Raw genomic sequence first — 13,395 nt, forward strand, 5'->3', positions numbered from 1 at the left:
GTAGTTATTACAAAACCGGCCGGCAGGTGACAGCAGAGTACAAGGGATCAACCAGGGTCATGTTGCAACAAGCTGTTTTTCCCACAGTTTTAAAGAGATTTGTAAATAATGCTGAAACTTAGCAATATTATAATGCTAATTACTGCAAAACAGAAACAGAACAAAATACTTTTCTTCCTAATGAAAGAAGAGACTCCAGTCTTTTTTTTAGGCAGGTTTCATGTTTTTATAGCAATGGAACACAATATTCTATTCTATGACTTTTTTTTTTTTTTTTTTTTTTTTTTTTTTTTTTTTTTTTTTTTTTTTTTTTGCAATTTAGGGGTCATTCTCAATTCAATTCAGAATTTCTTACAGTCCTGCCGTAAATCAAGTTTATTGTATAAAATAAATGCTGTTTGAGCTTCTATTTGATATCATGCCATTAGTGCATGGCACATGCTCACTAGTTGGGGCCAAAGAGTTTACAAATAAGATTTAATTGTTGACTATTTGGCCAAAAGTGGCACAAGGAAAAATGTTACTCGTAGCCAGACGCATCCATTTCGCTTAGTCGTTACAGTAGCACACTGAATTGTGCTAATAGTGAAGACAAAGAGTGAACTAGTGCACAGACCGTAAGCTGGGTCTCAAGGATATCGAATAAATGCTCAAACGGCTTTCCATATGGCTGGCATTTAACATTGCTGTTGTTGGCGGTATGAATGGGGATTAGTGTTTGATTAAATAGTGAGGTGGGTGTGTGGCAAATCAACCGCACACATGAACACACACGCAGGCACATACACACGCCGTCATGGGTTCAGATCGCCTCTAATGGCATTAGGCAGGGCACAGCAGGAGAGGGCCAAGCTGCTGTTCACTTCAATTAAGTCTATGTCAAGGGAGGAATGATGCCACCCAGCGTGCTTGTCGCCATTCATCTCATTTCATGCTAATGAAGGGCAGAGGTGGCAAAGGTGCTCTAATCAGTACTAGAGGTGAAGTACAGATACTTGTCTGAGTAAAAAAAACAAAAAAAAACCAACAAAAAAAAGACTTCTAATATTATTGTATGTGAACTGAAAACTAAAAAAGGTACAGAGAAATGAAATGAAAATGATAAGTGTTTTTTTTTTGTCAATTATAATAATAGGACTGTCAAAGTGTTAACTGTGGAGATTAATTCAAATTTTTAAATCGTTAAAAAAAAATAACTTAGTTCACAGGGATTGTAGGTATTTTTAAAATCAAAATCAAACCATTCTGTAGTACTGCTTGTGAGCACAACTAAACCTGGAAGCGAGAAATTCTGAGAATTGTTTCAATGAGAGAAAAGATGGCCTGGAAAGCCATTTTGATCGTTTTGTTTAAGGTTGTATTTTACAGAAGTATTCTATTCAAGGATCATTAGCGATCATGTATTTTATGGTGGTACTTTGTGAGCTAAATAATTTTTGAAGTTGTATTTGATCTAAAATGTTTCAGAACATTTGTTGCTATGTTTTTTATATTTATATTTTACAATACATATTTTTTTTTCCTTTGTTAAAATATCTAACGAAAAAGGTTTTTATTATATCAATTCATTTTAATGGGGAGCATAAGTCAAGGTATCACTTTACTTTTAAGTACCATAATGAAGTACAGTGATACCTCGGCTGACGAACGCTTTAGCTCACGAACTTTTCGCCTCATGAACATTAAATTCGCGAGAATTTAGTCTCTGCTGACGAACTACTTTTCGGCGGACGAACCAAACCACGCGGTCGAACAGCACCACGGTGGCGGCCACGAGAAGCTGACGCACGCTCACGGCGTCCCAGTTCGTCACCCCCTTTCTTTTAGTGCGGACGCGGTTTGTGTTTGATAGACATTTTGAGTGTACTTTTGCTATTATGGGACCGAAAAAGACCCCACCACAGGCTAGTGTTAAGCCTAATGCTTACCAGCGAGGGACGGCGATTCGGCGGCGCGTTTGCATTGTAGTCAATGGAGTTCACGCCACTAAAAAAAGCGAAAGTGCCATCACGTACCTCAAAAAAGGAGAAAATCGTGCCACGGCTGTTTAGTCCCAGGAAAGAGGTGAAAGTAGTTGGCGGTGCTCACTTTTTGTTGACTCGCTAAAGTGCTCCACTTCCTTGTTCACCAAGGGACACGCCTCCTCCGCTACGGTGAGCACGAAAGTGCGAATGAGCGACAACCGTTCCATAAACACTACGCGGTGAAACGCTCGCGAATGAAGTAAGTCTACCATTGCTACTATCCTTAAGAACTACCATCACAAAGTAAAATAAAACGACTTTATTATACAGTATAATTTATTTCTTTAATTACAATACAATAGGACATTTATTATACATAAAATAAGGTATATTTTTGTGTAGTTTTAAGGCTTATTTAGTAGAAAATTGTGTTTTATAGGGACCTGGGAACGGATTATTCTCATTTTAATGGTTTCTTATGGGAAATAAATGTTCGGAAGAAGAACTTTTCGGCTTACACACACTCTCTGGGAACCAATTAAGTTCGTGAGCCGAGGTATCACTGTATTTGTACTTCCCACTACTAATGAAGAGTAAAATTGATGAATTGCATAAACACAATTTTTGCGCATAGGCAGGAAACGCTGTGTTGTATTTGCATAAATGGAAGAGCGTGTGTGTGTGTGTGTGTGCGCGCGTCCGCGTGTGTGTGTGTAAGCACCTGCAGTGACTGAGCGCCTTTCTTTAGAAGCCCTCCAGACTGCAGAGGAGGAGCCGCAATGTGCCATATCGAAGGCCAGGAGAAGCATTACGTGAATTTATTTATTTATTTTTTCACCACCATCAACGCTGCCCAGCATTGGCAGGTTCTGACATGTGCTTGTACATCCTCAGAAGCCCCACCCCCGATTAACGACATGTCATAACACTGTATTCACTCACGTCAACAAAACCTGTAATTTACGAAAGGTCTTTAAGAAAACACTTAACATAAAAAAGCATGCTGGATCACTGGATTAAAATTAGAGTGGATCTAAGGGAACTGAGAGGGGTTTTTTTTTTTTAAAGGAATTTTTGGCAATCAGTCCCCAGAAATCACACAATTTATATAATAAAGAAGTTTTGTGTATATACACATGTACTTTATTTACAATTGCATTTGTTCAAATGCAACCATTATAATAAATAAGATAAATATAAACTGACTAAGATTTTAATCTTATTATTATTATTATTATTTTTTTTAAACTTGAGTCGTTGGATTGTAATTACGGTTCATTTGTGGACCTGTCCAAAATTTTCTGAGCAACTGTTGGTTAATGATGAATAAATAAATACATATAAATGATTTATATGGATCAGAGCCAGGCATGACCGCACAGCTTAGACTTCTGTTTATGAGTATCAGTGAACGGATGGATGGACTTTGAAAAAGAACAGCTGTGCCATATGTTGTCTGCCTAAAAATGTCGGCATTTCAGCCTACGAGAACTCATACAAGAGGCTGTCTCAGTCTGCATTAGCAAAATGTAATACTCTGTGCAGTCAAACCAGAAGGTCAACCACAGCGGTAGGATGCAAACTATAGTTTGTCTGAACCCTTTCGGACCCATTTGACGATCTTTTCCTTGCTTGATTCAGAAGGAGAACATAAAGATGGAAGTTGGCAGATCTCATGTTTTAAGTAATGAAACAGATGTCGGAATTGCTGATGAATGCGAGTAGAATCATTTCAAATTGATGATTCTTGAAGAGGTGCAGGTTGACGTGACAAGAACAACTGTGTGCGTCATTAGGCTCATTTCACCTCATCCTAATCTGTTATCTGTACTGTAGTCTGAAATGAGTCAACCAGAGCACTAATGCTAATGACATTCTGTCTGTCTCTGATTGTCCATTTTCGCCATGTATCTGGTTTGCGACGTCTTTGCACTTTTATGTTGTTCGGTGCACTACCTGAGCTCTATGTTTGTGTGTAGCTGCTTTCTGGGAGTCGTGCTCCTCATTCATCACTGGATGAGGCAGACCAAGGAATGATGTCAAAAGCAGTGTGCAACTGTGCGATCGAACGCTGACTGATGGTATATTTATTACCAGCACTTGTTTTCTTAATATGTTTCAAAATAACTGAAAAATCTGTGTGGTAGCCAGGAGGCCATGTGACGTAAGCAGGGTTATTATAGTTTGAGAATTTTCATTTTAGTTAGTTTTTATTTTGTTTTGAGTTTTGTTTTTAAATTTAGTTAGTTTTAATTAGTTTTCAGGTTATTTTTCTAATTAGTTTTAGTTATTTAAAAAAATGCTCAGTTTTGTTACTTTTTTATTATTATTTTTGAATGTGTATTACTTGCGCGCAATATTTAATAAACACCACGGTAAAATGAAAAAAAAAAACAAAAACAAAAAAAAAAAACATTTCTTACCAAGCATTGACAATCGGGTGAGTTAAATGAAAAAGCAAGCGAGCCGAGCCATTGGAGCCAAAAGTCAAGTAGGCAAATTTGTCGGCTAGGAGCGACGTCATCTGAAAGTGCTTTTCTATTGGCTGCTGCTAAATGATGTCACTTTTGTGTGACACACTTTCAAATGTCTTTATTCCGGTTAATATCGAAATAAATATACTTAAAATCACATTTAAAATCATCCCCACAGGCTGATGTATTAAATGAACGACCAAATGCTAAAACAAAGGACATTTTCGCTATAATTATAGTTAGTTGGGTTTTTTTTTTTTTTTTGAACATTTTTGTTTTTATTTTATTTAGTTAACGAAATAGTTTTTTGAATTTTAGTTTTATTTTTTTCGTTAGTTTTCGTTAACTAAAATAACCTTGGAAGTAAGTTCTTGATAGGTACTCTATGTACACTAGGTAGGTATGCTGCTTGGTAAATAGGTAAGGTAAGGAAGGTCAGTAGGTAGGGTGATTGTTAGGTCGGGACGTCTGTAGGTTAAATATTAGGTAGGTCGGTATGTCGGCTGCATCCTGAAACTTTCAGCGAGAATCCGATATTAAGTCGCTTATAAATTCATCCATTTATTTCTCCCTGTCACAGTCCACCTGCATCGGGGTCAATAATTACAATTCTCACGTATGTGTTCTTCAATCCAGTAATTCATTCTGCACTTTCCAATCAAATACATCCATTCAGTGCTGTCAGTGCAACTAAATGATCGGAAACAATTCAGCAGAACCTCACAATTTGGCACTGATTACAGAGACACAGAGGAAGGAAGACAGATTACATAAGAGACGGTGAAAATCAAGAAGTATGTATCCGGCATGCAAATGCTGCTCGAGTAATTCTGCATGAGTGGCTGCCAACTGTGTTGCCAGACAAGATGAAACAGAGCCATGGGTGGATGTCCTGTGTATAGCAACGGCAACATGTTTATGCTGCGGTTCTGGTTAACACAAGTTACCGCTGACAGAAGGCATAATTCCTGCCATTAAGAGTTCTCTACCACAATAACAATTATGATCTGGCAAGACCAAATGACATATCAAAGTTAATTAAAATACTGGTAATGTAAATGCGCTATCTAGACGGAACCTGAACTTGTGAACCTGTAAACTCAAAGCAAAATTGGCTGAATTTAGATCATATTTGACAGGACAATTTAATCCATTTAAAACGTTATTTGTCTGCAAATATGCTTTATTGTATTTTATACATCTTGAACAATATGATATTAGACTGAATAAAATCTTAACATGTAAACACAATTAAAACTAATTTTTATTCAATACAAGATACAAGCTTTTTTTTTTTTCTTTTGCTTCGGCTCGATCTAAAATGTGAGATTAAGCGTTATAATACAAGGAGAATTACTGCACACGTGTATTGGAAACAACCACCTGACTTTGCCTTTGGATAGCTTAACGCTAACACAAGGAAAACTGCTATAGAAATGCCAACGAATAGCATCGGCAGTCACACTTTAAGCAACAGATGCTTGAACACAAACGGTGCAGCAACAGCATTTAGACAGACAATATAACAATACTCACAGGTATATATTCTTTATCCTCTGTAAAACGACTAATATTACTGAACTTTTATGCTTGGCCAAGTTGTGCACACAGCAAACAAAAACTGGTTAATTGTTTACATTCTATTTACTTAGGTTATTTATATGTTCATTATTTAAAAAACAAATACATTTTTTGTTGATTTTTTTGCGGGGGAGCGTACGGATTAATAAAAGGATCAAGATAAAGGCTTGCATTCACGTGAGTACATCAGCTGCTCCATTCATGTTTGACCGTCCACAAGCATCCAGTCATGCAAGCGCACAGCTGGGCCTTGAAAACATGATACTTCCCGCTGTGCAATCCTCAGACTGCCTCCTACTTGTGCGCCGTTGATTTACATCCAGTCCAGATTACATTTGGGCCACTGCAATTGGCCGCACGAGCTCTCCGAGGAGCGCGCAGCTTTAACTCTGCGGAGCATTTTGCAATAAATCTCCATTTTATCACACGCTTGTTCAAACCGCAAACTTCAAAACTTCGCAGCGTAATCCCAGAAATGATTTCTTTCCACTTTTACAAGCCAGTAAATGCCCATGAAAATGCCAGCTTGTAAATCTCACATTTATACCGACAGTTCGATGAATTCTGCTTAAGTTAGTTATTCATTAAATAAGTGCATATCCGGGGTCAGAAGACTATCATTATTTGTTGTATTTATATAATATTACTATTAATAACTACAGTATATATTTGTAATGTAATGACTAGGGTTGCAGTTATGATTTCAAGAAACAATTGAATTAATTTATCAATTATTTTGTCACTAAATCAATAAATCAAATTTTTAAAAAAAGTTGTTTGGAATTTGATCCATTTATTCAAAAACGGGACATTATTTCAAATTGACAATGTAGAAATATAGCACAAACAAATTATTTATATTCTGTCACTGCTTTGGTCTCTAATGTCAGAAAATAAGCAAAAATGCTGATTGTGTTCCAAAGTGAGAGCAATAGTTTTATTTTGATTCAACTCAAAGATGATCAGTCTACTTTCATGGAAAACTGCATACTGTAAGTCAGGTAATATTTGCTGTTGAGAAGGTGAAATTCAAATTTAATAATTTTTTGTTCTTGTGATGTAAACATGGCTCAGGCATGTGTGTTATGCATCTATCTAAGTGTGTATCTGTGCGTGCATGAGCATTTCTCCTCTATGTAAAGCCTCGGGGAAGGAAGATATTTTGTAACCCGACACCCACTCAGGCTAACTGCACACTTTATGACACTTGCCAGACGTAATGCAACATCTGAACTCTGGCACTCATTCAAAAAAAAGCCCTCTTATTTGCTGACTCAGGCTTTTTTCTTTACAGCAAAACTCCACGAAAACCAATTGAAATAACGGCGGGATTAGATGAAATTGCTGTAATTGAGGACTACAAATACAGAACAGAAATAATCCACAGTCAAAAAAGTCCAATAAACTGTCAGTCACATGCATGCACGTGTGATGTACCATCATAGAATTCTCCTCTCCTCCTATTCATGATAACCACCATCTTGCACAATAGAAGTAAACAGAATGACTCAAAGTAATCCACAATCTCAGACCGTGAATTCCTACCCGCTTGACAGCATGTCTCATTGGTTGAAGGACACCGAGGTGATTTTGATTTAGTGCGAAGATGTCACAGCACACTTCCATCTCCTTCAACATAGTGTTCATTTTTTTGACAAGCAACTTGGTGTGCTTGCTGAGGTAAACGAATGGCACGCACATTGTGTTCCTGAGTGGTGTCAGACGGCAACCTCCAACACTGCCAAAGAATGTGCTTACTGGCATCGGCCTGGCCCTCGGAGTGTCCCCATACACTCACACTACCATGCTACATGATATATACAACACCAATAATGCTCTCGGTGGCAACATTTCTTATTGTGCTTTCCTCCATTTGACCCTCAATATAACTATAAAAGGGACATAGTAGCCATTCCCTGCAATAAGCACGAGCCAATAGGAAAGAGTGCGTAAAAGACAGAGAATGACTCCCGTCACACTCACTATCTACTGCATTGCACAACTGGCTTGCATAACTGTAGGTATGTCTATGGTAAAGAAGCATCACGAGCTAGAATGAAATGTAATCTGCCCACAGGTAGTCAAGGACAGACACAGCTGCTGGTCCAATTTCAAAAGAAACACGTACGTGACAAGCATATTCATTCAATAGATGCACAGCTACGAGTGACGCCAATATGCACACTCGCAAACATGTTAACCAGTTAATAGCCAGTCAACTTTACACTCTCATTCACTGACTCCCACATCACTCATAAATGGACAAAAACATATTTGGAGTAAATATTAATTTTTACTTAAAGGGAAAATATTGGCGTAAACATTTTGCAAAATACACGCATACATTTGTTTAACAAAGAAAGAAAGAAAGAAAGAAAGAAAGAAAGAAAGAAGCCAATGTACTTTGAGTTGTAAAGTATTGTAGTCTTTTTTTTTTTTTTTAATGTTTTAAAATTCTAACAAAAAGTTCAGCTTAAAAAGCTTAAATAAAAACTTCAACAATTAAATATTTCCCTATTGTTTTCCACAGAAAATAGTTTCAAAACATCTGAAATGTTAAATTTGTACTCATCTTAGTTTTAATTTCAAACAATAACAGAAGACGCAGAGTTTGCAGGATCGATAGCAAAGCTAGCGAAAAATTCCGATATTCGTCAAAATGCTGAATATTGCCACTGATAATTGGCCTGGCCAATAATAATCCCTAAAAAATAAGACCTGTACCTCACATATATATTTTGTAATGGCATCTTGCATCAAACTTGAAAGCAGTAAAATATGTAATTGTGTGCATTTTTATGACCTGATTCAAAGGGTTGGCTTCAGCCAATTACATATGTTGTTAAGTCGCCACTTGCTTATTTATGCCAAACGGCATTTATGTAACCGATGTGACCACCCCCCCCCTACGGGACGGCGAGGCTCGCTGGGTTGTTAATAACCAAGGGCAGCCAGCAAAGAAATGCTGTCCATCTCTTAGGGACTTCTTATGTAACAGTGCTCTCTCTCTCTCTCTCTGTCTGTCTGTCTGTCTGTCTGTCTGAAGGCTTCACTTGGAGGTTAGTATGGGGCTCAAATTAGAAGGCCGGACTGGAATGACACACTCCTGAAATGAAGGTCTGAATATGTGTGCGCGCGTCTACATTGAAGAACGAATAAATACCACAATAATTCTCAAATGTGTATTCAAGTATCAAGAAGGGAGCATTGCAAATTGATGGCAATTTTGTGTGTGTGTGTGTCGCGTGTGCGTGCATGTGTGCGTGTTGGCTGCGGTTACAGCTTCACTGTGCGTCCACCTTCCGAACCAAATTGTTTACCTGTCGATGGAATGAGAAAAATGTGTGAGTGTGGGTGGGTAGCATGAGCCTACCTGTTGTAAAAAGGTGTGTGTGTGTGTGTTATGGACACACCTTCTCACCATGAACTTTGCCTTTTCACTTGGACTACACTAAATTGGAAAGGCTGCTTTTGTTCTGATTAAGTGAATAAATTACATATTTTATATGAGAAAAAATCTCACCAAAAAACAAACAAACATGTAAACAAGTATTTTTATAAGTACCTTCAGAAAAAAGGTTCTAATTTCCTATAGATGCCACAAGATGACGGGAACTATTAGACAAGGCTATGGCCCAACTAAATGAAGCTCCTCCCTTCACTACAATATACCGGTAACTCCTTGGCATTACACTAAACACATTTGTCAAAAAGAATTTCTGCATTCAAATTTAAGCCACACCTACTATTCTGTTTCCTTGGAAACAAGGGAGGGGGGGGGGGGGCAGATAACTAATTAAAAGGTTAGACTAGTAGTTAGTGGTTGATTATGTCACTTGCTCATCATTGGTTAGCCTCCATGTCAGTCGTTTCACACAGTAGCAGTGATTGGTGAGTAGAGTTTCCCATTCATCAGCGCTTCGGCATCATGATTGGGTTAAACAGCAGTTAGAATGTATTAATATCAGATTTTTGAGCTATTTTCTGACATATCATTGACATACTGTAACAGTTATAACGTACTCAAATCTGCCCCATTTTTTTTTTAAGCAAAACACGCATTTCTATTACGGGTTGCATATGGATTTGTGGGAAGAAGAAGAAAAAAAACAGCAACCACAAGGGTATCAGATGACCGGGGTCTAATATGAAACAATGCGGGAATGAGGTGAAGGTTCATGATGAGCAGATGAACAGTGGGATGCGACATGTACGCACATAGAACAGCGTTGTGTGATGCACGATGACGAAGATCACAGCGTGCGTAAATTCTTTATTCGCAATTCACTTCCTGTTGTTTCACCCACATCTGTCACCCAGTGAATGAGGGTTATGCCTCTCTAACGCCGCCTTTAATGGCATTGCATAAGATGGTGAGTCAGCGTGTCAACCTCACACACGCACACGCACACAGAGATCTACACACTGCAGTATATGCATACAGTCAACCCCTGTTTATTTATTTATAGGTGAGAATCAGTGATATAAATAGACCATATGTAATTTGTTTATAGCCTTACCCTACCACACACTTTAAATACGCAAATTTATTCAAACGTATTTGGGTATCTTCACTCTCGCTTGGATAGATGCAAAGTGAGCATACTTGTAGACATGTTTTCCCACTCACTATTGTACTGTAAAATACAGTAATAACATTTGCTCTCCCATATAACCTTCATAAAATCTGAGCACAAGACAGAATTGTGCCTAATCTATTGTCCTTCCTTCGTCTTCCATGTGCTATATGTTAGGCAACTTTGACCTCAGACTTTCCAGTACACTTTAAAACAACAACATTAATTTAGTCATTCATTCTTCTTGCTACAGCTTCTGTCATGTGAGTGTCGACGGCGTGTGACATTTACTTTACATGGTGCCATCATGCTCGAGTCATGCATTTCATATCATCAGCATACAACAAACCACTCTTCAGTTTCATTCACATGCACATGAAGGCGTCTTTGCCCAAGACTTTGTTGTGTTGTTTTTATAATTGAAAAAGGCAAAAATAACCAGAAAGGGGACAGGAAGTGAACAAAACCTGCAGGCTTAAGACACCCAAGACAGCTGGGGAAAGGATGTGAGCAAAAGGAAGGAGTTGATTGGCTGACTCATCAAACTCGCATACTCACAAAAATATTATTAATAATTCTTAATATAAGGTCCATTTTATGAACATTAATGATGCTCAATTGACAGTTTTGCTTCTGAATGTGGAGATGGGATTTGGTCGCACTTAAGTGCAGGGATGGATATAGTCAGGTGGCACACAGGGTCAAGACCACCCCAAAATCTAGGAAATATAAACAATATATAATTTTAGTGCCGGATTGTTTGATTTCAGTGTGTTTAATACATTTAAAATTTAAAATTGGCCCTTTCATCCTTCTCATTTTTCCGTATGGGGCGCTCAAATGAAAAAGTTTGGAAACCCCTGACTGAAGCTGTATTCGAAAGGACAACATTAGATGTATTATACTTAAACGTTTTTGGTCTTATAGGTTTGGTTTACACTAAAATAAGGGCACATGAACCATGAATTAATATGAAAGACAGTTTATCTATTTAAATTAGATTTTAGGCACAGTGGTTAGTGGTTAGCACGTCCGCCTCCCAATGCTGAGGACGCAAGATCGAGTAAAGGGTTCGGCCTGTGGAGTTTGCATGTTCTCCCCGTGCCTGCGTGGGTCTTCTCCAGGTACTCTCGTCTCCTCCCACATTCCAAAGACATGCACGGCAGGTTAATTGGGCGCTCTAACTTGTCCCTAGGTGTGGATGATTGTTCGTCTCTCTGTGCCCTGCAGTTAGCTGGCAACCAGTCCAGGGTGTACCCCGCCTACTGCCCGATGCCAGCTGGGATAGACTCCAGCACCCCCACGACCCTTGTGGGGAGTAAACGGTTAAGAAAACGGATGGATGGATGGATAATAAACCCTGACTTGCAGTCGCAGCATATACTATCAAACAATTTTACCAAATGAGTGTGGCGTAAACAAAAATCACTAAGCCATAAAACAGTTTACAACAATAATGCCAACAAATCTGTGGCTTTATCACAAAACTGTTTCATGAAAGAATATGTAAACATGTGGTCTGCACTTATTAAGTACTGAATTTGTCGACACTAATATTTATATAGTGTCGGAAATTGCAGCTTTCACAATTCGAAATTGCATTCCACTACACTGACATGGCAATTTGGATTAATTGTTCAGCCCTAGTTGCAAGTATGGAACGATAACCGTCAACACAAATGCACCGTCAGCAACTTGACTTTGCAGGACAGGAAGTAGTCGAACACTGGTGTGACCATAGATCACCCTCTATAATTGGGAGACAGCTCTATGGCTTTCTCAGGGTTCTTAGATTTGCTTCCACCTGTGACCCACTTCCTATCACACCACTCTGGAAATAGCTCCCTCACTCCCTGTGCCCACAGACTTAAAGTGTATCAGCTATGCATATTGGGTGGTCATTCATTTGGACTGTTACAGTAATGTCTTGTTTAAGTAGGGTGACTAGACCAAAAAAGATTTCAACCCCTCAACCGCCGGTCTGTGCTTGTTACTTTTTTTTTTTTTTTTTTTAGGTTTCATGAAGTTTCAGGTTAATAGCAACACTAATACACACGTTTTAGTAAGAATTCAGTGTGAACTGATTTTTCTTAAGGATCCACACAGTGAATTGATTTCAAGTTCGTATCTCAAGGGCAGTTAATCGCAACTGCCTCTGACCTCCGACCTCTATGTGTGCGTGGTCAAGGAGAGTCAATGTTTGTTGTGACACTCGTCGGACGCAAGCAGGAGAGGGTCTGTGAACTCCATCCCTTTTCCCATATTGCCTTGTATGTGTACAGAGTGGGGAGGGCCACTCTGGCAGACCGGCTCTTTGCCTCTGGTGTCACCATGGAGACGGGGGTGGGGTGGGCCGTGGGGTCTCTTTTTATAGAGTTCCTCTCATTCTGCTGCTATTTACCATTCAGTACATTGAAGGGTGCTGAGTGCCGTTTCGCCTCATTCAGCTGCAGAGTGTGTGGTAGCCTTCCCGCCCTCAGGGTAGAGCAAAGCACTTATTAAGAGGTTGCAGGTTCAACTCCACGTGTGTAAACCACATCCTATTAGTGGTTTAGCACCTTTTTGCCTAAGCATGCTTCCGGCCTTGCTGGGATCCCAGCCAGCTGCTTTAGGAAGTAGAGCAATTGGCATCACACACACGCATGCGCACACACATTTGAAACACAGATGTGCGTGTGCGTGTGTTGGTGTGTAGGTGTGTGTGTAATGCTGGAAGTAAATGTAATGAGTCATTCAAGGATTCGAGGACAAGCTAGGCACCAACATTTTTTAAATATGACCATTTATTTTTAATTTTGT

The 13,395-nt window shown here is 38.9% G+C and overlaps 1 protein-coding gene across 2 annotated transcripts in view; it reads right to left on the bottom strand.

Moving 5' to 3' along the window:
• Positions 1 to 13,395, bottom strand: part of mkln1 (muskelin 1, intracellular mediator containing kelch motifs) — a 115,291-nt gene that overhangs the window by 25,185 nt on the left and 76,711 nt on the right. The gene's annotated exons all lie outside the window — the stretch shown is intronic.

Source organism: Festucalex cinctus, chromosome 16, assembly GCF_051991245.1.
Source record: "Festucalex cinctus isolate MCC-2025b chromosome 16, RoL_Fcin_1.0, whole genome shotgun sequence".
Taxonomy (NCBI): Eukaryota; Metazoa; Chordata; class Actinopteri; order Syngnathiformes; family Syngnathidae; genus Festucalex; species Festucalex cinctus.